The sequence below is a fragment of the Haemaphysalis longicornis genome, unplaced genomic scaffold, assembly GCF_048455015.1.
Source record: "Haemaphysalis longicornis isolate Haplotype H1 unplaced genomic scaffold, Haemaphysalis longicornis Haplotype H1 scaffold_5, whole genome shotgun sequence".
NCBI lineage: Eukaryota > Metazoa > Arthropoda > Arachnida > Ixodida > Ixodidae > Haemaphysalis > Haemaphysalis longicornis.
In genome coordinates this window covers 166,624,707-166,652,325 of record NW_027526385.1, presented here as the reverse complement: position 1 = coordinate 166,652,325, position 27,619 = coordinate 166,624,707, and positions in this window count along the sequence as shown.

The following is a 27,619-nucleotide window of genomic DNA, read 5'->3' as shown; positions in this document are numbered from 1 at the left end:
TCAATCGCAGCACCTCGGTAAGGGCCAACAGTTTTTTTGGATCCATCACGCCCCTGGCTGAATTGATGGTTGCAATGAAAATTAATGGAACCTGGATGGCTTGCCAAAATTGTCACATCTATTGATCAAGCGGACAGGATGCAGAGGAAAACATTTAATTGATGAGGACGGTACATGAAAGCACAAAACAAGTACTAGTAAGTTTCCAAAAAAATGTTCACGTGATTTAGGTTAACGTAAAAGTCTTTAAATATGGTGTCGCATCACGTTACCACGTTGTCTTTCCATTTGCTGTAGGGATCAAGGCGACCGTTGTGTCTCGTAGTGCTGGCAAGGAGCGAGCTTAGCCATCACCATCAAGAACCATGGGGAGAGTAGCCCAGGTGCGTTCTTGGCCTGCGTCTATGAGTCGCACGAACATAGACGCAGGCCGAAGCCAAGGTGATTCTAGTGCCTGAAACCGCTGACGGTGCGTTTCCGCGGGGTCTCCCTCCAGGATTATGGCCTGGAACTACTGTCAGTATGCCCCAGGCCTTGTCAGGCCCCGATGACGCTGCCGTCGGGTCCAGGAGCGTATCCTGGTCTTCCCGTCTTCTTCCTTCTCCAAATGCTTGCCTCCCTCCTTTTGTTCTGCTCGCCTTCACCATCATAAAAACGGTAGCACAATTCGTACTTTTTGTTTGGCACATACCCCTTCGGGGGGGGTGTTTTTGTGGACGATTGTTTGATTTATTCTGTTTACTATGCCCAAACGATCAGATCGAACTAAAGAAATGCCTGCAAGCAATAAATTTATGGCGTCACCGGTGGGATATGGAAATCTATTATAAAAAACAACATATGCGCATGTAACGAGAAAGCGGGATGTTCTAAGATTTGCATATAATATAGGGGAATATGCCTTGACCGAGGTACAGAGCTTGTGGAACTTTGGGGTCACAGGGGCGCATATTCTTCATGGGCGCATTCATGTGGTAATACCTACTCCAAAGAAAATCAAATGCTTTGCTTTATTAGGCGGAAGCTACCAAATGCGACCAAAGAAATTACGTTAGTTGCCTACAAGACTTCTATACGGCCCGTTTTAGAATATCCAAATGTTGTATGGAGCCCACACCAAAAGGGTTTTAAAAAATTGGGCCCATCTCCCCGCGAGGGGGACTCGAGTATTGCGTTAACGTTTAGTGTTTGGGGAGTTGGTGGTAGTGAATGCGTTGTATCAGCAGCTTCTTGACGTAGTTCGAATGAGTCAAGGATATAAGGCGCGTTCGTAGCCCTCCATTCTGTGTCGGCTTTGTGGCGCAGTGGGTAGAGCCCCATGTACCTTGCGTTCCGCCCGCAGGGTCGTCGGATCTAAACCAGGCGCCGGTATTATTTTTTTATATAGTGTAGGGGGAGGGGTGCGGACGACAACGGACAACTAGAACGGGTGACATCGTGAGTTAAAGAAATGCTCTGCATTTAAAAGAAGGTTGAAAAATACAGCGAATAGCGGCACGTTTTATATGTTCTAGGTATTGCCGCACAGAATCAGTTACAGATATGCTTTGGCAGTGCGGGTTGAAACATCTGGAAAGCAGAACAAAGCAACGGCTGAAATTTCTTTTCCAGATCTTGTGTGGAGCAATAAAACTAGATAAGGAACACTATGTGAACGCGCCTCCAAAACATGGTTCCCGCAAAAATCACAGCAGATCGATTCGAACTATTAAGAGTGTATCGGTATCGGTATCGCACACTGACGTGTATCGGTATTCTTTTTTCCAGATGCCATTGAAATATGCAATAAATTACCAAACGATGATGTGTAGTGCTCGGGTGTACAACAATTTGAAGTAGATATAGATATGTTTTTTACAAATATTGCGTTATCCTAAATTTGTTCATGACTGTGCGCTATTAGAGTAGTTTAGTTCATCATTTTCTGAACTTGTGGTATTTTGTTCCCATGTTTTGTTTCCTTGCAGTATGTTGCAGTGCTTTGTTCATTGCTGTGTGCTTTTGCAGTGTTTGTTCCCTCCCTGTAACGACCCTCAACAGAGGGTGAACAGTATCTGAACAAAAGTATTCTTCTGTTTGAAAACCAGCATGGTTTTACACGCAAGCGATCAGGCCAAATTCAGCTCTTCGATCTTGTGAATGACATTCACTGGTCATTGCATTCTTCACTTTACGTCTATCAATATTCGTTGATTATTCGAAAGCTTTCGATTATGTGCCCTATCAACGCCTACTGCTGAAACGCTCCAGCGTTCAACTTGACAGCGTGACGACAGAGTGGATCGGAAAAATTTTAACTGACCATTTTCAGTCAGTCAGACTCGGTAATCGTGCATTTAACCGCGTGCCTCTAAAATTCGTTGTACTACAGGGATCAGTCCTAGGCCCTCTTATGCTCTTAATATACGTAACTGCGATAGCTGATAATCTATCCCCAAACGTTCGCGTTTTCGAAGATGGTTGCGTTGTTTATAGCGAAATAAAATATTCGGACTTATATAAATAGGTGTCAGACTGAATTATCAAGATTATTCGAAAGCTCTTTTAACTGCCGAATCGAGACTAACAAAGATAAAACTAAGCTTGTAACTTTTATATTCTTCCGTATTTTACCCCAAATCAGTAGATTATTTGCGAGACCCGTATAGCGTCAGCACCGTAGTTAGTGTCCTCTAGTATTTTTGTTAGTTCGAACTTCACGCAACACTCATAAAATACATAACCGATAAAGATTTCTAAAGTAGTGGGCCTTCTAAAACACCGTTTACACCTTGCAAACTCTGAAAATAAGCAGGACGCATACATTCCTTTAATTTTCCCTTCGTTAGAGCACGCGTTTGTTATATTAGAACCGCATCAGGACTATCTACAAGCCTTACTGAATTCAGTACAGAAGAAGGCGGCTAGGTTTATTCTTTCGTCTCAATCCCGCTATAACCGTTAACTAGCTATAAAAGAGTCCCTCAAACTTTCGCCTCTTGTAATTGGAAGTAAATAAGGTCACCTATCATTTTTGCACGGTTTTTATTACTGTGGTTAATGTATTCAAGGAGTCATGCTCACCTAGCTGCTTACTCATAAGCACGAATCAACCATGCGCATAACGTCACGCCATTATCGGGAATACTAACAAATACCAAAAGTTACCGCTACAGCTTTTATAGCCGAAGAGAAATGGTGCCTGCCAGTGGGGCATTCTTAACCAAGCTGCCCTTCTTTCAGAGTGCTGTGTTAGCGGTTTTAGAAAGTGAACATCTTCTCTAGTTTTCTACCCATATTCTTTTGCACTCCTTTTCCGGCCTCGATGTATGTACTGGCTTTTCACATTCCAGTCATTTGACATATGTAACTTGTGTGCAATTTCTTGTTTGATGTGCAATACCCCCATACACCCTAAGGGCTTCTTGGTCCATAGGGTGTATGAATGAATAAATATTTTTCCCTCCCCATCCACTAAAGACACACACACCACGTTATTGTTGGGAACAATACCTCATTCGCGGTTGTAAATTTCCTGTTCGGGGATTTTTTTTAAAGTGTCTTTATTACCGTCTACAACAACAAGTGTTTCATTCCCAAAAGCGTAATACTTACGTTCACCAGAAACGTTCACCATTTCTATAAAAAGGAGAAATAGGTTGACATAGCCGGATATGAAACACAAAAACAGTTTATACTTTCTGTTCAAAATATTGACGAACCAATTCTTTTAAAAGCAGAAGGCTAACGTTCTCATATTTCTGTAAAATGTATGTCGGGTAACAGCTTCGAACTTTCCAACAGCATTCATTAAGCGCAGGAGTATTCACCAACACCGCGTTGTATGAGCGCCCCTTAAGACTCGTATTCATAATTATACCTAATGTCACAAAATGCCATGGGAAATTTTGGATTTTGCGTTTAAAATGCGTAAAAGCATTTTATTCTACCTTAACGCAATTCGTTGGAACAAACACAAACATATTAGGCGTCTACTTCAAAATAATATTCCCACAAATTCAAAGACTACGAAGTTGCCTTCAAAGAAAAGAAGTTTATTGCAGCAAACTTCTGCTCCCCTAACAACTAAAAGAATACACAGGCGGCGAAGCAGCACTCAACAAAGTGACGCGTGCAGGCGAGCTCCGGCAATTCGAATACCGCGGAGTGTGATCGTCGATGGACAACTGAACGTCGATGAACACCTCAAGTTAGGACGCCGCCTTCCTCGAGTTCCGTGTGCGTCGTGCCGTAATATCTCGGCTTGTGCGTCTTGACGGTATGGAACTATGCGTCACCGTTATTCTCGTTTTCTCAACGGCACGCTTGGTCATGTCGGGTACGCGTCACGCCGTCCCGTTGTCGCCGTGTTTTGGAGTCACGTCCGGGTTATATCGGGTCGTCGGGACGAAGTCGTGTATTATGCTCTTCGGCGAGTCGTTGCGTCGTTGGAGGGGTTTTCATTTTTCTGCCGTTGTGCAACTTCACCTCCCAAAGTTGCTGCTTTTAGTTTCCCCCGCGTGGCCTGGGGGACCTTCGACGTGCAAACTCAGCATTGCTACGGCGGTTCGGCGACTGGTACTGGTAGGGCAACGGCGAACGATTGAAACGGGCTGGCCCACGGCTGGTGTTGGGCAGGTGTTCTTCGATCTCAGATGGGCGCTGGCAGTGTCGGGGGCATGGTGCGTCGACGGAGAACCCTCGCAAACCGAGCCTCTTGTAGGGGCAGCGATGGCAGATGTGGTCGGCCTCTCCGCAGTGATAGCACAGCTGACGATTGTCGGGCGTTCGGCACACGTCGGTCTTCCTTGGGGCGGGGGGTTGCGGGGAGCAGGCCATCGCTTCGGCTCACGTGGTGCTTCTGGCGTCGTTGGAGTTCCCAGCGCTTGCTGCACTTCTCTAATGACGTCGGTAAGAGAAGCGACTCGTGGTGGCGGCGGCGTTGGGAGAAGTTTCCGTAGCTCCCCCGTCACTATTGCGCAAATAGTCTCACGTAAGGTATCTGCTGGAATCTGCATGCTGTCGACGTAGTTCGCATTGGCCGTGCCGCCAAAGTTGCAGTCGTACTGCTTAGCACGCATTTAGAGGGCCTTTCCTATTGTGCTGGCTTCGGTAACGAATTCGGCGACGGTTTTGGGCGGATTGCTTACAAGTTCAGCAAACAGTTCTTCCTTCACATCGCGCATTAAGAAACGTAACTTCTTTTCTTTCACCATGCAAGGGTCAGCACGCCTGAAAAGTTTCTTCATCTCTTCGACGAACAGAACAGTGTCTTCGTGAGGGTGTTGTGTCCGTGTCGCTACAAATTGCGTTCTGCATTCGTTCCAAGGTTCTAGGGACCTCTTATTGTTCTCAAACCAGATCCGTGCTGAATGTTCCAGGTACAAGAAAACTTGCATCATTGTCTCCGCGTCGTCCCATCGGTTAAACAGCCTGACCCATTCGACTTGCTGGAGCCAGTCTTCGGGATCCTCTGAAGGGGACCCATGGAATGATGGGGGCTCGCTGGGTTGCTGAAGAACAACGGCAGGATTGGTAGCGCTGGCCATGGTGCCTTCGTCATGGTGCCTGCACTACGTCATGGTGCCTGCACTCTTAGTTACCCAGAAAGTAGAGATTGTTGATGTTCATTTCCCCGAAGTCCGGTGTCGATCAGGAACCCAGCCGCCAGGGCTCCGGTTGATTTGGGAGGAGGCTCGAAAGGTGCTGGTCTTGAAGTTATCGGAGATGGTGGCCGTATTCACGAACTCGAGGCGTTCGTTGTTAATGAATGAAAACAAAGAGTTTATATACAACTATTTACATTAGGTTAACTTAGTACATAATGAATAAAAAGGAAAAACTTCAAACTTCAGTTAGACGCTAGCTCTAAGTGCGTACAAGTCACTCTAGCTTCTCAACCTCGTCTAACTCTCCTATCCTCTCAGTGTACACAAACCGCTCGAGGAACGACGGCCGGGGCTCTGTTCCGACCGCAGGATCCGCCTAGTTGCCCGGTACACAGCTGTACCCTAAACTTCCGACACGATCCTTCATTCTATCACTCGCTTAGGGGGCTCACAAATCCCAACCTAGCTTTAGCGGTCGAGACTCCTTGTCTCGTCGGGAACTGCCTAGCCGGCTACTCCGACAAGAACTCCGACAAGAACGATTTCTAACGGCCAAGTTCGGCCTTATAACACCTCGGTATTACTCTCCCTCAGACACGCCCCTCTAGCTTTCGTACACGCGTTAGAGAGGGCCACAATTCGCGTAGACAGCTGTCACTCTGCCATCTTCGGAATATTCGATGAGGCGCCACCACCCACGGGTCAAAAGCCGATGCGCGAGCGAGCAAGCACGCCCAGCCCCGAGAGGTGGGGGCGAGAAGCGACAGCTGCAGAAAGCTAGCCGTTCCGACTGCTCCTCACAACAACAATGGGGTCTCACGGAAAGCCGCCGCGCGGTCCGACGCCGATAATCATCCCTACGTTGTCTGCTGCAACCTCAACAATTCTGGGAACTTGGCGGGGATTATTCCCGCGGCATTCCTCCGTCTGGACAGGCAGTCACCCGAGCGCGCCGTGGCGAATTCGCGGCGACCACAGCGTAGTGTTGGCTGTGCAATGCCTCTAGACCGAGCGGCGGGGATCTTTCCTTTCACACGCGCAGCCGGGGCAACTGGCCTCTGACCTCATGAGTGGACCTTTACAAAGAATGAAATAAGGAAAAGAAAGCAGAAATCGCGGCCGAGCTTGTGGCTTATGTGCCGCAGCCGCCCAGCGAATCTTCCTGTTAGTGCTCATTCCGTGCATGCAAGTATTAAGGTAATGCGTAGTCTCATCGGGCGTGTGACACTCAAAGCAGTTGCATTGAATGAGGTTATTTCAGGGCGCTGGAATTAAAACGCGCGGGAGAGGTGTCACGTGAATTTTTTCTCATATTTCACGGGGTTTCCTTATAGGGCACAATAAATAAGTACGCAGTCAGCTACTCGCTGAAAATAGTGCGGTTAAGTGCCTGTCGTCGGTACATACAAGTTCCTCATTAAAAGGTACTTCTTTAAGGTACCTTACTTTTGTAAGCTACTTCTGTAAGGTACTTCTCGAGTCAGATAGTAAATACAAATAATGAAATACATCTCACTAACAAAAAATACTAAGTGATAGTATACTTTGCTGGCAATATTATGCAAATGTTTTATTCGAATAACCCCACTGCTCTTTTTTATAATCCTGGTGCATCATTCCTGGCACACCCTGAATCACATTACAATTTGTAGAAATGAATATCCTCACTTTTGTAAATATTTGCTCAAACGTAGTTGACCTTTTTGAATAACGTAGTACATTTGGGTGCATGGTTTTTGTTATTTTGGATTTAGCTTTGCGGGATGCCTGTCCCGCCCTAGAGCACGCATATGTGTATGCGGCACAGAAATAATGCTGAAGTTCAAAGTGCAAAAGCTAACCTAAACAGTTAATGAAATGTCACAATCTCTGTACTTCCAGATTACAAAATTTGTAACACGAATTGAGAATTATTTTAGTTTTTACGAGTGAGAAAAAGAGAGAAACAGAACACAAAAGAGCGTATTTTAGAAGTTTGTTTTTGCTTTATTCGACCTTTTCTATTTTCTCAACAAACCTGCTGAAAGCATCTGTTGTCTTTGTATAAGCCTACATATACCATGTACACAATCGTGTGATGAATATAATACCATTAATTTTCAGGTATATTATATCGGTGCAATCTGGGCGGTTTGTTGCCATAAACTGGATTTTATAAAAATACCTTTATTATTGGCCCGAACCAGGTATGGGTTTGTTTATTTATGGTTAGTTTACTGCTCGGCTACGGTCGGCTCTGTTATCTGTGTCCCAAGCGAAGCGCGTCTGCAATTATTCATTTTTATGCCGCACGGGCTATCTCATTCAGATAAGCAGACTGTTTCACCCTAACGTCACTAGCCCAGAATAATCTCCGTTGATCTAAAATATTCTAGATGTGAATCGACGGTTCGAGAAACACTCTCGCCGAAAGATAAACGCCTGCAGAGCAGACGCCGCGGTATTTGAATCGCCGGAGTTCACCTGCACAGGTCACTTTATTGAGTGCTGCTTCGCCACCTACGTATTCTTTGAGTTGTTAGGGGAGCAGAAGTTCACTCCAATAAATGTGTTTTCCTTGACGACAACTGTGTCGTCTTTGACTTCGTGACATCTGGTGGTGTTGCTGGGTACATGCACCCTAAGCCATCGTCAAGCCCACACGCAACCCCACTCGTGTCAGCCGCCGACAGCATGGCCTTCAGTCGGAGTTTGGACTGCTTCCGGATAAAGTAAAGAAGAAGCCGGTTCGAGGGGACTGCTTTTTTATGCTGGCGGGTGCCCCTGTCACGAGGTATTTTGAAAAAATAATTACATAATTATTCTTCACACGCGTCTAAAATTCACTGAAAATGAACGAATGTATGATATCCCCTTCAAAGAATGTGTTCTTGCAATTTGATACTGCAACGAAGAGACTCCACGTCTTCGTATTTATAAAAGAACAAAACGAAGTTCCGCTCAACATGAAAGCTGTCCAGTGCGGGACAGTGACACGCCAAATGGGTTGTGGCTGCCTCTCTTGAGTAGTTGAGTATAATCCTGGCATGGATACCGAAAGTAGTTAAGAAAGGACGCCCCAGTTCGTGACATAACCTTTAAAAGGACACCTGCTGCAGTTTTATGTGGGTTTTTAATGCGTCAAATTTTGATAATTCTCGTATTTTTTAATATTGTGTACATATTTGCTGCCTAGCATCTGCAGCCTCCGTGGCGAAGGCGAAGAGCAATGATCACCAGCAACAGTTCGCGCACGAGTAATATATGCCTCTGAGGCATACTTTTTCCCACTGTGAGGCTATGGGATTGACATCGGCTTCGTAACCCGGGAGACCCAGGTTTGATTTCGACCAGAGAAGCGGTGATCACTCCGAACACTTCGTTTGGGTGAGTTACGCAAATTTACTGTAACGGGGATAGATACCGTTACTCCAGACAAGCTACGACGACAATCCGGCCTTATATGTGTTCCGCACTAAATCTTCCGGGCTATTCGGCTCTGAGAAAGGATAACCAGCGGAGCTGCTTGTGGGTTACTATTGTACCAGTACTCAGCACCCAGGGAAACCACGCGCGATAACACACAGTACACGTACGCCAAATCGCCAGACCGCACAATCCTACTCGAACCACGCAGTCGCACCAGGGAAGCATTCAGGTGGACTGCAGCCCCGATGAACTCTTGGGGTATACACGGACCGACCATCTCTGCCGAGTTTTCGTCTACTGCCATTGCTCGCATGGCCACTTGTTCCAACGCCGGCGCTCTTCTAAGGCACGCTGCTCTTCCCCGCTTAGTGCAACATGCAATAACGTTGTTAGGCAATGTATGGCGTCGCAGCAAACAGACCCGCCGAGAGAAGCCACGACGGAAGAGAACGGGCGAGAGAGCGCCGAAGGCGAACTGGTGGCCAAAGGCTATGGTTTAGTGGCGAGGTGGGTAGTAACGGCTTTTTGTGTACAACGCTAACGTTAGGTGTATGCGTACAGCGCAAAAGCGGGACATGTCTGAAAATACACGGGAAGGGTATTAAAAAACGGGTCTGAGAGCTGCCAGAAGGAGCACGAAAGAACATGTGCGGTGCACTATGACACGTTCAAAGAACATGAAATCTGTGATAGCCTGCTTACAATGCGTCCCATCCACAAAATAAAACAGGTGAGCTATCCTGTAACACCTCAGATATAAAAAGTTGTTTGCCGGAATGTCCGGTTTATTGTTTCTCTCTTTTTCGCTTATTCTCGAGCTGCTTTCTACCATAAAATGTACCAACACGGACAAATTAAATTATTTCTCTAGCGCTCTGTACAGGCTTCTTTCCGCCCCCCCCCCCACCCTCAGCAGCAGCCAGCGCTGCAATCTATCTCTTGCTGCGATGCTGGTGTATTTGCCCAGGTTTAATGCGGGGATATTGATATGATCCGCAGAAAAAAAAACGCATCGGAAATTGTTTTGCTTATTCCCCCTTGATACAATCAAGTGCGTATGAATTTACAATAACTGCTGTACAGAAAAAACAAGAAGGACAGACCGGGACGATGGCAGCCTAAAATAGTTTTGATAGATTCTTGCACACGGAAATCTACACAATATCCGTCCAGGTCAGCGCGTAATTACCAAATATTTATCTGCATACCCCACCTGTCCGTCGCGGCACTAATTAAGAGCAAGTAATCCCACAGGCCTAATTGCTGCCAGTTCGTGAGCTCCTGCAGCTGGCGCCGCGTCTCGAACTCGCCTTGGCAAGGCGCTTCTAGCCCGTCTCATTTGTTACAATACTGTCACAGCAACTTCCCCATTTTCTTCAATTTTTTTGAGCGGCAGGTTGGACTATCCTTAGCGTTACAAGCTGAAGCGCCATTGCTGTGGCATTTCAGAGATGTCTGCACTGAGGATATATTAAGACAACGGATGTAGCACACACCAAATGTAAGCACGAGTTTCTCTTGTTCTGCGCGTTTTGCGAACCATGAAACAAGCACAAGGAACCACCGATTGCCCCTTCCTCGGAATCGTCAAGCCGGCCACGATGATTCTCAGTTTCTCCGTCGTCCATTTGCACTGCACAAGTGATATCTAGACAGCCGTGTTTTGCACAATAAGTGAAGGTGTCTTGTCTGGTACTGTCACTTTCGGTGGTGGTTCCTGCGTGTTTCATTTCTCTGCTCATAACGCACCCCACAGCAAGTTCTGATAGCCGTTATCTACAAAACTGTTATGTTTCTATGCGCGGTATTTCGTTATCTGCAAGTAGCGATTGTTTCCGTTTTCAATGCGCTCACATGCATGTGTCTGAAGAGTCCTGGTTTCCCCGAGGTAATAGAATTATGTCAGCTCACAGCAGGTGGTCGTATGCTTTACATCATCCGGCAAGATAATCGATAGTCAATGCACAAGAAATTATCAAGTCTAACATGTTTATTTCTGATTCGCAATGTCAATTCATCTGAATCCACACGGAAAAACTTTCCGTTTTTCCCCGGGATGCTTCTACCGTGTTGCGCCTTTAAGAACGGCCAACAACGGCCAACAAACGGTGGAGGATGATCAAACTGTGCGTCCAGCTTCTTGAAACATTTTCATTTATTTAGTGTAGTAGTGATTGTCCCCAAGACGATATCGGGCAGCTGTAATTGTCTCAGCCTTATAGCAGATTATTGGGCACGTCTACGATGTGCCATGTTGGTCTTGCTAATAATTCTGGTTGCATTTTTGTTCTTGGTTTTGCCTACTTCGTGATTGGTGCCAGGTCAAAATAGCGTCCTACGATTTTGAGCTCCAGAACACACCCAGACGAAAAGGACGCAAGATGAGAGAGGCCGGGGGCATGGCTGCCCAAAACAAGGATAATCAATTTATTCACACGCGTATGTCACCAGGGTCACGTAGATTGCTGCATAGGTAGAGAATGTTCCACTACAGGTAGTTTTATAGATCACTCCGTTAAAAATGGGCGTTAAAAAAATAAGCCACAAATTTGTAAAAGTTCGTTCCCTTGGAACAGCCTACGAGAACATCGGGCAAGCCCAGTTAGGAAATAAAACAGAGGCGCTCCAACCTGAGCCCACCACGCTGCAAAATTGATTGCTGGTCAACAAAGCTGCCAATGGGCACACGACTGCCAATGCACCCGCATTGTCACTAAGCGTACAACTTCTAAGAGACAGACGAACGTCATTATGTCCGTCTTGCCACCGCACTGGACCCTGCATTCCTTACAATAAGCAATCTAGGCCAAGATGCCACCGCCACTTTTGCCGGTATGCAGCCGTTGGATTAATATAAAGAAGGCGTCCATTAGCGTACCACACATAGCCTGCTTTTTCCATTCAACAACCCTTATGTCTGCTTCACATCTATATGCAATTTTAGTATGAGTAGCCCTAAGCAAATTTTACGAAGGAGCTGTGGACTCGGTGACCTGTGGCCTCATATATTAATTTAATGCATAACCCCGTCTGCACTGGGTGAGCCGTGTACAGAATTGACCGCTCAATCACACTGTTGTATTCCATTTCAGATGCAACGTGGTTGTGCTCACGCTCTAGCCAGGCACCGCTGACGCTGATGCTGGCGTTCGGTCATAATGATGATAGTAGCTGTAATAGTGGATGAACCTGCAGCACCATAGGGCTCCCTATAACGCGTAGCGCGTTAAGCCAGATGCATATGTAGCACTTACGTACACCTAGGCACAGAGAACTAAAAATGTATATCCGTGTTCTAGAAGTAACACTAAGCAGTCCTGGTCAGTTCGGTTGAGCTTCTGAGGAGTATGCTGGCGTCTGGGAACCTTGGCTGGGAGTGCAGGCGGCGACGAGCTTCTGTACGAATTATCACCCAATGTGAAAAGGGTACTTCCCGCAACCACGGTGTAGATAGGTTGGCTATGCTGGAAGGACCGCAGCTTTACGAGCATCATTTTGCGAAGCGTCGACAGCGCCGTTTGGTTGCCCGTAGAAGGTTTGTGCACTCGATGCTGGTAGTCTGAATAGGCTGTCCGGTTGGGCATCTCTGTACTTGTTCGAAGTGTAAACGCGGTACGCTAGTCATGATGACCGCCCCTATCGCGAGGCGCGCAACTCCCGAAATGTCGACGAGTGTGAGCACGGAAGGGGAGTTGTCGCCACCGCGCGCAGCAAAGATGTTGGGCACGCCGGCTACGATGGCTCAAGGGTGTGCAATGCTGTTGGGCCTGCGACAAAACTTGTCTTTGTGACGGGTGCTTATTACATCGAGGCCCACGTCCAGGTCGAATCGTATACACTGGCTACACTGGTGGCGACATCGGTGAGGATTGAGGATGGATATCTGTCACCATTGGGTTGGGCTTTCGTCATCCTGCACGTCACGGTTGACGGGCGCTTTAGGGGCGTTTGATGTAAAGGCTGTGCTGTTGGTGTTTGTGGACGGTGTGACTTTCTATGTTTCACCCGAGTCAAGCTGTGACGGCATTGGAGCAGGGCAATATTTCAACTTCGACTTGAGGAGCAATGGAGGTGTAGCGGGCATCCAAGTTGGTAAGACACAGCGAAGTGCCCCGTCGAAATTCTCCCGTGGTGTCGTAGAAGTGGGTGAGGCGGGCTGTGGCCGCTGCAGTCGACGATGTTGTCTGTTTCATTTCCGGGCGGAGATGCAGTTGCTTTGCTCGAAATTGAGGCCAGAGTACCGACGATAGTAGCAGGAAGCAACGACGGGCTGGATGGCAAAGAGGCTGTAATGTGCGGCCGCTAAACGTGCGCCGACCGTGCGGGTGCCTCTTCTGCTGCAGGTCAAGACTGGTCTTCCCTGAAGCCGTAAAGCCCGAGTAGGCCAGCGTGAAGATCATCATAAAGAGTTCCAATGGCGGTAGTTTGGCGAGGACATAGCGAAACACAAGAGGAAGCGCAGCCTGAAGAATGGAGAGTTTGAGAGGTTGTATGGTGACGTGGTTCAGCCAGAACGGGGCCTCGATCCAATGAATCAGCCTCTGAGGTAGCGTGGGTAAAACTCCGGTATTGGCAAGTCCCGCGTCACCATGTCAATGTGCCGCTGGCCGGGAAATAGGCGCAGAACTTCCGGGTTATCTCTTGCAGGAAGCAGCCAGAGACATGGTGAGCTGTTGCCTCCTACATTTATTGAGTCAGTAGCGCGGTTTGAACTGGCACAGCGGCGTAGCCATGCGACCGCTCATGCACATGGTTGAGTTCCATCTATAATGCCTCGTGTAACTGCTCACGCTCTAGACGAGGCACTGCTGATGATGATAGGTGCGAGCGTTCATGATGATGATAGCGGTGCTGACAGTGCATGAAGCTTCCGTTACTACATAATCTTCGCCTGGAGACCAATAAAGGGCGATTTTCTACTTTTCAGGAAGCAATCTTTATGTTGCCAAACTACTCACTGGTGAAGATGTGCCGCATTGTACGAAATTAAGAGTGCGGGATGATTTTGATTGACGGCGAAGGCATAAAATCTTAGCAGGAATTGGGGCCATGAAAGTCGCCGAAGAGTTTCTGAATCCGTTTGAGAACAATCTTACAGTACTAATCAAACAGCAAGAGTGTAGAGACCAGGAAACCTTTGCAAGGAGAGTTGACTCATATATTGAGGCCAAATGTTTTGTGTACATAGCGAAAACTACAGGGTAAGGACAATCGAGTATCACAAGAAAGCTAAAGCTCCTTGAGTTTGTTGTTGTCGTTTGTCATTGCCCTGCCACGGGAAGCAGATAAATTCTAAGAAGAAGACACACGTTCCCTTTTCTGCGGTGGGCTGCACGAACAAATGAACCCGATGCGTTTTCTGTGGCATAATACAAACGAAGTGGAAAAGTAAGACTGTCGCCATTCACTCACACATTATGCAGTGGCCGTACAAAAACTAAATGCTAAAGCGTGTGGGCATAATGGGTCTAGCTACGGGGTAGCAAACCACGCCGGCTAGCCTCGTTAGAGATTTTGAGCGCCAATTCGGGCTCGATGGTCCCTTGTGGGCTAAGTTGGTTTCAGGGTGTTCCCCCTACGCCCGGAAATGACCCATCCAACATGCCCCAGACGGGTACGCGGCGTCCACAAGGGAGACGCCGCGACGGGTTCGACTCACCGACAGGGGCGACGACAGGCTCCAAGGGGCCAGGACGAACCAGGGGGTTTATTGGCCGAGTGGTACAGCGCATAATAACGCCAAGACAGGGTTAAGAACTACACTGTACCGACGCGTGCCTCAAAGCCGGGCTCAAGCGGGCCGCAACCATTGAGGCGACACGGGGCTGCCGGCGAGGCGGGGGTAGCCCACCTCGTCGCGACCCCTCGCGTTCCCTATACTCTATCCTCCATCTCCTTTCCTAGCCCCTGGAGCCAGAGACATCCAGAGAGCTAGCGAGAGAGCCGAGAGAGACCCGCGAAACGTGCGCGTCGAGGTTATAAGGCGCGGAGGAGAGGAGGCAAGTTCCCGGGCGAGGAGGAGCGACAGCGGCGGCGGGACAGTCGGTGCCCGCCGGCGCGTCGGCCCGCGAGGTTGACGTCACGTGCGCGGGAAAGCGCGCTCGTTCGAACATCGCGCTCGCGGGAGGAGGAAAGGGGGTTAAGCGGATCCCCACAAGCGTGGAGACCGAAACAATTCACTAGATAAAAGCAGGTGATAAAATCTCGGAGATGTGCGACTTGTCACTCGCAAAATTGTCAGGTACATGGGAAGCACCCATCACTCGGCGAGCGTTGCCGTGAGCAAGATTTCATTACCTCAGCGGCAGACTCCTGGGGCTACGGATTCTACGCTGCAGCTATGCTACGCGGTGGGTCGTCGGCCGTATTTCCCCCGAATCCCAAGTATTCTTTTTGACATGCCTGAGCGCAATGTGTCTCCTCGATGACAAACACGGCGGAAGCCTTTTCCCCGCAATAGTCCCATCCAACGCTAGGTAAGCAATTTGAATGAGGCAGTTCTGTAGTGTTACACCTGTCAGAGAAAACACGAGAAACACAATCAGCAGACACCCGGATAAACACAACTGTTCCGGCTCAAACTTTTGCCACAGCAGAGGCCAACTGAGCAGTTTCTATTATCCTGCAAGTGAAACAACCCCGAGCAAAACGCATTCAAATCTTCAGATTGATATACTTTGCGTACCTGCTATTTTCAGCCAAGCAAAATAGTCAGTACTCACTAATCTCCCTCCATATATAAGGCACAAATCGCACGTATCAACCAACAAAACGTGGCCGAAGAAAACTAACGGAAAGCATTTGAAATGCGTCGCTTTTATATACACTGTCTGATGCACACTAGTGAATAATTTTCCTTCGAAATGTACAGCTTCTTAAGTAAAGCATCGCAGCCCTACAGTCTTCTTTTTCTGTAAAATTTTATTCTCTCTACACATCCGCAAGTGACATTGTGTTCAGACAAACCTGTTCAGCACAAAACACTCCAGAAAGTGGAAACGAAAACAGATGGCCACACCATCAATATCAAGAAGAGATCCCTTCGCCAATAATGCTCACCAAGCAAATACCATCTTAGATAGCCCTGTGTTTACGATTGGAGCTCACAATATTTCACTACAGGCTGGCCTGTTGCGACAATCCCACCAATCTTCCGATCTGACCAGCATCATAGCTTTCTTATGTAAGCAACATTAGACCAGTTAAACTTCAAGAAAGGTTGATCGCTCGCCGATGCCGATGATCCATGCAATGATCCGATGAAACGACCATTGCCGGCTCGTTGGCCGACGGCACGTAGCTGACGACGGTCCACTTCAAGCGAACTGAAAATGTACAATATGTACACTTTATTTGCATTACGTATTTACAACTTCTAAGGCTCATGATCGCATACGAGAGGTCGGCCAAGGCCCAAGTAGAGCGCCACACACCACTCTCCACCTCTCCTCTCTCTGTTCGTCTACGTAAACACCTAACTCCTCGGTTTTAACACGAAAATGCCGCCCAAAAAAGGGACGTCATAACTCGATAGTGAGGATGGAACATTGGTTAAACCACACTATGCCACTGATTGGCCACCGTGACAAACAAAGCTAGGTGGGTTCAAAATAGTCACGTGACCCACCTATCTGACTCTCAAAAACAAACCCAAAGGTATTCTGCAAAACACAAACATGACAGAAATGAAAACCTACACACTGAAAGCAGACCTATCGACGGGAATTGGCTCGGGTGGTAACTCTTAAAATATTGTCATACCGTGCGCGCCGTCAACTGTGCCCCACGCTGCCAAAATTTCTTTCTTTTGTTAACACGTGGAGCGCCCAACAAAGCCTGGTCGCCTACTCATTGACGCATCCGTGTCACCGAATCTTCACGCTCAGACGGGTGATGAACTGCAACTTCGCCCAGTAACTTTGAGCAGTGCAACCATCACAGACAGAACTTCTGGTGCCTTGTTCCTATGCTTGACCCTAGGTTTGACCCCTTGACCGACCGTCTGCTACTATCCGGTTCGGGGATTTTCGCGGCAGTAATCGCGGTGTTTGAAATGTCAACAGTCCATCTCCGCCCGCTTCTCAAATAAACGCAAGTAAAGCCTTTTTCTAAAGGTGACACCGTTTCCAGCTATTATGGAGTGACCGAAGCGTTTCTGTGTGTCGTCTCCGGGACCGCTCGTGGGGTTGGCCCAAAAGCGCCGCGAATAGAGAAAAACAAAGAAGCCTCCGTGGTTTCTTTTTTCGCCCCTTGCACCCAATTCACCTCAGCCGGCCGTAAAACAAACACAATGCAGGTAAATAAGCTAACTCCAGCGAAAAATATTTAGTTGCCGGGTTGTTTAATTAATAAGTGAGGAACCCGAACTTAACAAGACCCTACAGTATTCAACATGGACAGGAACAGGCTTAACACATTGCTTTCTTCGTGGAAATGAAACTGTCAGGCGTTCAGCCCCAAGTTAGAGAACTTCCACCAATATCTAAATACTTTGAGCAAAGCTTCGTCCAAGAAAAAGCCGGCCCTCTTCTAAAAAATGTGATTGATTCCTCATTCAGAAGAATCGCTAAAAACTAAAGTAAATGTGCTTTCAGAAGATCAGTTGATTGCTTATTCTGCATCAACATGAACTTCCACATCATTATTTTAATTTCGTTGGTATGACAGTGTCAGACACACCAACATTAGACACTAAGATGGACGCGCCGGAGCCCTGTGTATACCCAAATGAAACCACACGCGCTCGCAAGCCACGCGAACGAAACCGAACGGGTTGCCAGCGAATCATTTGGTGAACTCACTGTCCGCTGCAGCGAAAGAGCATAATTTGCGGGGCTGTCATGGGGGTGTGCTTGGCGGGTGACGACCTGCCGGCGTGTCGCTTTGGCAAATGTGCAACCACTGTGTTTCTGCTACCTGGAGTGTACGGCAGACGGTTGCGTTACGACGAGCTCAGTCGGCGCCAACTGTCGACGATCAATAACATCGTGATTCACTACTGAGGTTCACCTCGTGTAGACGGCAGCGCCATCTAAATAGAGAAAGGGTGCCTCAATGCTAGCGCCACCGTACAGGGTGGAGAGAGCCTTTGTACGGTCCCATGCCGCCGCTATTGGGGCAAAGGTCTCAACGCGTTTTTCTTTTCGTTGATCACAAGACTCAGCAACGCGACACAGATAATCTGATTTAAACTTCGCGAGTGAACAGGGTTCCGGTGGTAATTTTAGCCTGGTCTTGACACAATGACTTGCTTCGGGGACGAGCGAGTGACCCAAAATGGCAGCGCCAGCGTATAGCTCTCCACCCGGCACTTAGAACGCGTGTATCAAGGCATCCTAAATAGAGAACGTTATGGGAAACATAAGTAGCGCGTTCATACTGCTAGTCTGTGATTCTGCTCATAAATAACCAAGTTTTCAAAGCACCTGGCTCCTCCCGTTGAGGCGACGGAGTTCCAGACTCGAATACTTGCGCTGCCGCGTCAATGGAACTTTTTCTGGCGATGTCCTTTCTGTGACGGATATCGCGTCAGTCATATCTTGGTGGATCACGGCATAAACACCTTCGGGTTAAAAAGAGTCCTAAAAACGGACATAACGACTTTACCAAGTACTCACTCAAGTGACTTCGGGCAAACAGATTTGGAGTAGCATCCTATTCGCTAGGAATGCCTGTACTTGCTACCCATACCGCTTACCAAAATATTGTCACGAAACTAGTAGACGCACCATGCCCCACAGGGCCATGACCCAAGGCAGACGACGACGATGACGACGTGAACAAAGTGGCTAGTTTACCTGGCGCGGGCTCTCCAATGGCCGCCATCTTAATACTTTGCATAGATGGTTCAATTTTTTAATACATCGCACCATCTTCAACCATGGTTCGTGTCATTAGCTTTGTCGCCACGTAACAATATTCTTCAGGACTGCGAACATCATACAGCACCATTCGTAGGTACCTGTGGCAGATTTTACTCCGCACACACAGCCTTGGCCATCGAGAAGATACCAGGAGTGTCATCTCGAAAACGAGGGAGCGGGGGTACTTTGCCTAAACCTCCTCAGGTATGGCGAATATTCCAGTAGCTCGGTGGGCAAAACGTAAGAGACAACATGAATTCTCCACTTTTTGAAGAAAGTTAGGTACATCATTTAAAAGAAATACCTAATACCATGTCGGCACCAATCAATAAATTTAAAAATTACAGAGTTATCCATCCGGTCTCGTTTCAAAGATCTGCAATTGAACTTCATGAAGTTGGACATCTTACTTCCATTGCTTGCGTGTAACCGCGGGGGGTCCACAAGCCAAGAGAACTTTTTAGAAGCATGGATCATGACACCACGAAAATTTGAAGATTCATTCCGGAATGTAGAGAATACGTGAGCCTCTCGTCGCTGATTCAAGCAAGTACCCTCCTCGGCTTCATCAACACGCTGTGCTGCGGTTTTTGGACACAACCCCAGGGCGTTCTTCGAATATAGCAGCACGTGCCAGCTTTCGCATTTTTTGTTGCCCATGATTTAGGCCATTTCGTCTCCCTCATTCCGATTCCACTCCCTTTCCTGCCGTGTTTTGTCTTCCTACTCCATTCTACAAACCCCACCACAAGTACGAAGTTGTGATGGCACGTGCGGTATGCATTAAGAGTCTGTGCGCAGGCATAAAAGCATAGATGGAAGGCGAGCCTCAAATTGTCCTGACGACCACTTTACAATTGGGGCAGTCGAGCAAAATCGGCGACCCCGCAGCGAAGATCTTCGTTGTTCTCTAGGTGGACTGTGTGGGGATGAATCAGCGCTGAAGTTTTTTGCCAATATGCCATTGTAGCAGCACTGTCGAAGACGACGAAGCACCACTCTGAGGCTTACGGCGCGAGCCTCGAGGCGCGAGCAGTCAGTGCTCCGAGGAACTCTGAGCGTTCGGCGAGGCATAGCTACCACTGGGCCATCAGCTGCTGACTTCTGTTCTAAATATATGTGTTGTTCTGTAGCTCAGAATTTTTATTGCCTCGTGCTGCCACAGAGCTCGTGACCGCGGACATTGGGCATAGCTGACTACACTCACAATGCTTTAGGTGCCCAGCTAGGAGCCAGCGCTACAGTGTAAAGCCATTTAGCGTCCTCCGCCGTGCAGGGTGACGTGGCTGCACTTTCGCTGCCGCTTCCCCCGAACTTCCCTGAGGACCCGCAGCTCTGCCTCTTCCACGTGAACAGCCAGTTCGCCATAGTGCGCATCATGTCGCAGAGCTAAAAAAACTCTATCACTGTGTCAACCCTGCCTCCCGAGATTGAAACCGACCTTCGCGACATGATTGTTTCACCACCAGCGACTGCCCCGTTTGACACCCTCACGAGTTAACTCATCCAGCGGACGACAATGTCGGAACAGCGACGGTTGCAGCTTCTACAATCTGAACAACTCGGTGAGCGCAAAACCTCACAGCTACTGCGTCACCTTTAACAGCTTCTTGGAAAAAAAGATGCCACATTCGATCAAGATTTGCCTCGAGAGCTTTTTTTTTCAACGCCTGCCCACCTCCGTCTGCATGGTGCTGGCGACCGCGAGCTGTTTACGCATTTCCCAGTTGGTCCAACTTGCGCACTACATCATGGACGTATCAACTCCTGTCGAACGTCGTGCGTTCAACTTATCACTCCCGGAACGTTCCGGGCTCACTGAGGCAGCCCCCACAACACCGCTTCCACCTGCCCTGCAGAGCCTGCGCGAGAAATTCCATGGTGAGGTCAACAGACTATTAAATGAAATCGCCGCTTTCTCAGCCTAGCGCTACCCCTCTCCCTCGCGTACCCGCGCCTACTCGCGCCGCCGTTCGCCGTCACCCTCACGTCAAGGCGCATCCTTGTATTACCGCAACTTCGGAAAATCAGCCGGACACCACCCATTAGTCCACGTTCCTTCCGGTGGTTCTACTGAGCCTTCGGGCTACTTTGAAGCAGGACCGGCACTGCACACCCGCAGAAATGGTCTTTGGTTTGCTGCTACGCCTGCCAGAAGAGTTTCTGACCGCTTCATAATCATCACCGTGCCTTACCCCACCGACTACGTGACCAAACTACGATGTTCGTTTCGCTCACTTGTGAGCCCGAACCACCCTGCCAGCAGTGTGCGGATGCCCATATGACCATAGAGCTGCCGACGTCCCCCTACGTTTTTTCCGCCGTGACGCGGTGCGGAAACCACTTGTGTTGCCTTACGACGGACCCTACCGCGTCATTCATCGTTCTGATAGGCATTTCGCCGTGGATTTGGGGGGCAAACAGGGCAGTATTTTTGTTGGTAGCCTCAAACCTGCCATAACTAAGCAGCCGCTCTCTGCGCAACCAGACGAATCCCCAATACTAATTGCGGATCACCAGCCGCAGCTGCCCCAGTCGGAACAGACAATACCCACAAGACGGTCTCCAAAAGTATCCTTCCGGTTTACTCCACGCCTCAGTCATTGATGGGGGGGGGGGTCTTCTGTGGCAGCAGTGGTGAAGACGCCTGGCGAAATGCCACACATGGCGAAAACATTCGGGATTTCAATGTGAGAGATCAAGAGAATTTTACCTGCATTCAGAAACCGCCATGCCCAGGCATGAGAAAAACCCTCACTGATGCTAAGCGAGTGCATTTATCCCTTTTGTATTGCTCGCAAAACGACCACCAAATACAAGGCTGACTAAAGAAAGTCTACTGCAACCACACTACGCTAACGTCTAGTCAAGAAGTACCACATCGCCTTTGTGCGCAGCCCAGACTACCCTCCTAATCCTGCCGTGACACTCGGGAATGTTCCACGGCAGCAAGTAGCTTGGACCAATGCTGGAGCTTCCAGCTCGGTCCACGCCACCCTCGCCCCCGTTTGAAGTAGGCGAAGAAATACACAGGCTCTCGCACTTCCCCACACATAATCTCAGGCAAGTACAAAAAAAGCCTTCAATTATGTGAACGAAGCTAGTTTGTCCCTCTCGTGAAGACCTCTCAAACGCAACCTGTATAACTAATCACTGCCCCAGCCCACTCACCACTGGGGGAAATGAACACGTTCAAGAAGCACATTCGTTTTCTTCTAACAAGACAGAGAGGGAGAAATAACTTCATTGGGAGAGGCTGGTGATCCTAGGCGTCGGCCAAAAGCCCTTTGGCTCTAGCAGCGTCTTCGGCCAGCTGGATGGCCCCGACTTGATCCGCTTGGTCTGAGCTGAGCAACACGGTCTCCCATTGCTCCGCCCGAGTGATTCTGCGCGCGGGTGTAGCCGCCTTCGGGCAGGACCACAGCATATGTGCTACATCTGCCCTTTCTTTACATTTGTGGCATTTGTGCGAATGTTGCACTGGATAGCAGTAGGTATACATTACCGGGTTTGAAAATCAATTTGTTTGAAGTAGCCGCCATAAGACGGATTGCCTCTTGTTGAGTGACGGTTGCGGGGGGGGGGGGTGGAAACGGGCCCGTTTCAGACGGTAGTGATTTTTAATGTCCCTGTAGGACACGAGCCGATCCCTACAGGACCATTGGAGCGAATGGGGGAATGGGTTGTTATTGCCGATGTCAGTTCGGTCGGTAAATCCTCGAGCAGCATCATGCGCGCACTCGTTCCCTACCAGGCCGGAGTGGGCGGGTGCCCATATCACGTAGATTTTTCCGGCCCCCGCTTCGCGACGGAAGCCAGATGTGAGGATTCTAGACGCTTCTGGGGAGATTCGTCCTCTCCAAAAATTTATAATGGCAGATTTAAAATCACTGATTATATATTTGATATTTGCGCAGGCCGTCATTGCCAGTGCGATGGCCGCCTCTTCTCCCACTTCAGGTTCCTTCGTGCGAATGAAGCCGGAAGCTATGGAATTTCCCTGCCGATCGACTACCACGAATGCCATGGCGTCGCGGCCTTCGTAATCGGCTGCATCCACGTATGCCACGTTCTCTGATTTTTTGTACTGCTTGCGGAGAGCTTTGGCTCGCGCGTGCTTTCGCTCTAGATTGTACATCGGATGCATGTTTTCTTGAAAAGGGTAGCATGGATATGCCTTCTCTTATGGCTGGAGGTAGTGGGACCTTGGTTGGGGCAGTACTCGGATAGGTGATGCCAAGAGAGTCAAGGATGTGCCGTCCAGTCGCGCTGTATGTTAGTCGTTCTCGTTGCCCCAAGCGTTGAGCTTTGATGAGTTCGCTTAGCGTATTGTGTAGCCCAAATGACTAGAAGTGTTTGGTCGATGCGAAAAGCGGTATCCCGATAACTTGCTTTTATGCTCGCCTAATGAGAGCGTCGATTTTGTGTTCTTTGTCCTTTTTTGTCTAAGAACAGAGTGACATACGTTATCCTGCTTAAAACAAATGTTTCAACTAATCTTACTAGATTGCGTTCCGTCATGCCGTAATGGCGGTTTGCAATACACGCAATGAGTGGGGTGATTTGAGAGACCTTTTTGGAGAGCGAGGATGGTTTCGGAATTGTGTCCGTTTGCCTGTATGCGAAGGCCAAGGACCCGTATCCTTGTCACTTTGGAGATGCGTTGGGTTCCACCACCAGCGAAGAGATGGACTTCCGGAGGGGTCTTATTTGTGCGCCGCCCTCGACTGGTTTGTCGATATAGCAAAAGCTCCGATTTTAGCGGACAGCAGTTCAGACCGCGAGGGCCGACGTTATCTTCGACTGCTTCCATTGCCTATTGTACCGTGTCCTAAATGTGGCTCTCACTGTCTGCGGGGGCTCGTAGCGTAACATAGTCTGCTTAAAGGTGATGCTGAAGGCTTTCAATTCAGTTTAAAATTTTGGGAAGACGAATCATGGTGACGTTGAAGAGAAAAGGGGATAGGACCGAGCCGTGAGGTGTCCTCCAGCTCTCTAGCTTTATCGCATCCAATTCAATTCCCCCTACAGCGAGAGTAGCTGTGCGTCTGTAAGGAAGTTGCTGATCTAGTCGTACACTCTTGTCCCGATACCGAGATTGCTCAGGTTCGTAAGGATAGCCGAGTGTTTGACGTTGTCAAATGCCTTTGTGTGGTCAAGACCCAAAATAGCTCTAGTGTCACGTGGTGAGCAGTGCACTCTGCCTATTACATCGTATTTGAGGCGAAGCATCACGTCTTGCACAGAGAGTTTTGGTGGAAAGTCGATCATCGTGTGTGGACAAAGACCGTTGTCCACCATGACGCTGTTGGGTATGTTGAGTATGACGTGCTTTATAATTTCCCCACACGAGACGTGAGCGAAATCGGACTGAGATTTTTGAGCTGCACTCTCTGTCCTGGCTTGGGGATCATGATTACTTGGCCGTTCTCCACATGTCGGGTATTTGGCACCACGGGTCAGTGATTCAACTGATTTATCGTCCAGATATCAGAGCATTTCATTCCTGATACCATCTTGACCTACGACGAGCGAGTTCGCTCATTGTGGTGGATCAGTCAAGAGCTCATTTTCCTGTCCCGTGAAGTGAGGGAGGACATCACGTGTGGAGTCTCCGAAGTATCTATCTTTAATTGTCTTGAGCAGCTGGGTGTGGGAACCCTTATTTTTGTGTAGCTGTATGATGAGGTTCTTTCTCTGTGTTCTTTTCCTATGGTCGGGGTCCATGAGACAGCGTAAGATATTCCACGTCCTTGACAGTGTAATTTCATGTTCCCTTCGATCACACGTGCTGAGCTAATTTTGATGGGTTATTTACTTAGTGCAGTCTTTAATGTCGCAATTGAGAGTAGCGAAATGCCGCCTTAAGTTACGCTTTAGCTTTTGTTTCCGAAGTAGCTGGTACGAATTCTGCTTGGCCTCCCACATATGAAGGAACCTTGCATTGGCTTGATGAAAGTCTGCATCTGCCGGTATTTCTTTAGTAGCCTGCTTAGCATCCCTGCGAACTTGTTCTGTCCAATCCCGACTGTCAGGTGTATCTTCGATGGAAGGGCTGCCTGCAACTTCAGATGAGGCGCGTTCAGCGGCCCGTATTTTGAGGAAGGAGTCCAAGTCGATAAGGTGGAGTTTCGTACCGTACGGGTATTTAGTTACCCTGGATTCGACCCCAATCACGACGACGTAGTGGTCACTGCCGAGGGTTTCTTGACTGTTGAACCAAGTGGCATCTTTGCGCGTGTTTTTCGTGAATGCGAGGTCGGGTGTAGTATCGCCACTCTCGCTGTTTCCTATGCGGGTGGGTTGTGTAGGGTCCGTGATCAACGTGAGGCACTCTCTATGCGCCTCGAGCCAGATGTTTCACCCCTTAATCATGCCCTGTTTATGACTCCACTCGGTGTGGTGAGTGTTGAAATCTCCGACGAATATTAGTGTGTTTCCACTGGCCAGTTCGAGGGTTTTACGAAAAAGTGCACCGAATTCGTGGGTGTTTCGAAGAGAGCAAAACCAAAAATAATATTGCAAATATCCTTCATTTTTGAACCTAGTTCACAGAGCTAGGACGTTGCTGCCCGACAACTACAACTGGCATGCAAAGTGCGAACGAGCGGCGGTCTAATGGTGCAAGGGTGCATGAAGAAAAGTAAACAGCGCTGGCGCCACTAGTCTCGCTCACCTACAGAATATTTTCCACCAGCGACAAGCTGTCGGTATTTTCTGTTTGATTGATTGATTGATTGATTGATTGATTGATTGATTGATTGATTGATTGATTGATTGATTGATTGATTGATTGATTGATTGATTGATTGATTGATTGATTGATTGATTGATTGATTGATTGATTGATTGATTGATTGTAGTGTTTAACGGGCCGACCCAATGCAGGCGATGAGGCGCGCCGTAGTGGAGGGCTCCGTAATTATTGTCGGTACTTTCTGTACTCGTACTCACGCTATAAGTTGGAGCTGAAGCTCACACCTCCTAAGTACATTTTTTGCACACGAAATGATATTGAAACCTGAATGACCTTGAAAATAAAATATAGAAGAGAACCAACCTAGCCTCCCACATGCTGCACACAAAGTAACAGTACGCTCTGAAGCTTTTACGAAGAGTTTACCTCCTACTACGGCAGCCTTGCATGATTTCTACTCCTCAGGGGTACATACATGCGCCCAAATTGGCTAACCGAAAATGTTCGTTTGCTATATTCTATGACGCACCGATGTAAATACGCAAATCCTGTGTTCCTCGCGCTGAACTATATTTCAACAAACATGTCTGATGACAATGACTGCACATCAAATATGCAGCTGCGAAAACTCCTTTTTCACAATCCGTCGAAAGCAGGTTAAAAGAGGAAAAACTTGGGGATGAGTATCCGGAGTAGTGTGCTTGTTTTCAGCCGATTTTCTGGCCGAATATAGTCTAGCAATATAAGCGATGTAAGACCTCTTCCACGGAACAGCGTCGAAAGACAAAGTAGAGGGATAGACGGCACACAGTGGAGACTTGCAGCATGTGTTTATTGAAGAAAGGTACTTATATACAACATTCTGTTCCAACAAATGATGGAAACAGAAAAAGAAAAAAACACCGATATTTCAAGACGCCCCTGTCACCCCATAAAAAAGCAATTTCGTTGTCGGTTAGCAACACCGAAAAGGTAGCTGACATGCTTGTATTTGTTAGAATGACTCTCGTACACTTCAACAATCTCCCGTGTCATTTGATTCTTAGCTTTATAAATTATGGAACATTCTCTGATGTCAGCATAACAACCACATTTTTCGCAATGCGAACCAAAATGGCCGTTACCTCGTTTTTATGCGATATTGCGATTCTCGCGGAATCTTCATTGCCATCTGTGTTTTTGCCCGATATACTTGTTGTTGCACTTGTTTGGTGGTATTGAAAAAACCACGCCATCCGAGCAAGTCACGAATGGCATGCGACGTTTATGCTACCGGTATCAGACTTCACGTGGCTGTCATTTACTTTGTTTCAATGCTTTGATAGCATCGTAGGAGCCGAGAATTGCACGTTGACGTTATCGCGTTTTGTATTCTTTAAATTACGTGAAGGAGATTGAAGATTGATGTTCTGAACAAGATTGGAAAACGCGCTAAATCAACGCGCTAGCTCACGACGGCCACGATATGTCTCATACGTGTAACACCAAATCATCGCACGCCGTTTGCAATCTGCTCAGGTGGCGTGGTTTATATAATACGCTAAGCAAGTGCAAGAACGTGTATATCCGACAAACAGGATGATGTGTCAATGACAGAGTGCACGAGTATAGCAATAGCGTGCAAAAGAAATATAACGCATGTCTAGGCCCAAATTGTAAAAATTGTGGTTGCTATCTTGACCTAAGAAAATGCTATATAATTTATAAAGACAGCTATGAAATCACACCGGACACTGCTGACGAGTACCAGATTTATTCGTACAAAGACATGTGTGTCAGCTACCCTTCGGTGCTGTTAACCGAAAAAAGTGCTTTTTTTTATCTGGTTACAGCACGTGACCTGCAGTGACGGCTTGAGATGTCTGTTGGGTTTTTTCTTCGCTCTTTCCCTCTAATGTTGTAATAGAATTCTTGACATAAGTAATTTCGTGCAAGATACACAGGTTGCTACTCTGGGCTGTGTCCCGTGTACGCCTTATTCTGGTTCATTTGCGCTGTTCCAAGGATATTTACCAACAGGCCCAAGCTTATTCATTACTCGATATTAAAGAACCCATTTCAAA